Below are 256 nucleotides of genomic sequence, written 5' to 3' on the forward strand. Positions count from 1 at the left end.
AGCAGCTGGTAGTTTCGAACTGCTGACCCTGAGGTTAGCAGCCCAATTCGTAACCACTATGCTACCAGAGCTCCTTATGAATACATACACACACACACACACATACACACACACACACACACATAAATGTCATGAAGGGCAAACAAAAGTCTGAATCAAAATCTCCAGGCTATGACTAAGTATGTGAAGATTTGAGAAATTGTGTCTAAAAGTTTTTGCAACTCTCTTCATGGTACTAAGAAAACGAAATTTGTGG

Source organism: Chrysochloris asiatica, unplaced genomic scaffold, assembly GCF_000296735.1.
Source record: "Chrysochloris asiatica unplaced genomic scaffold, ChrAsi1.0 scaffold00029, whole genome shotgun sequence".
Classification (NCBI taxonomy): domain Eukaryota; kingdom Metazoa; phylum Chordata; class Mammalia; order Afrosoricida; family Chrysochloridae; genus Chrysochloris; species Chrysochloris asiatica.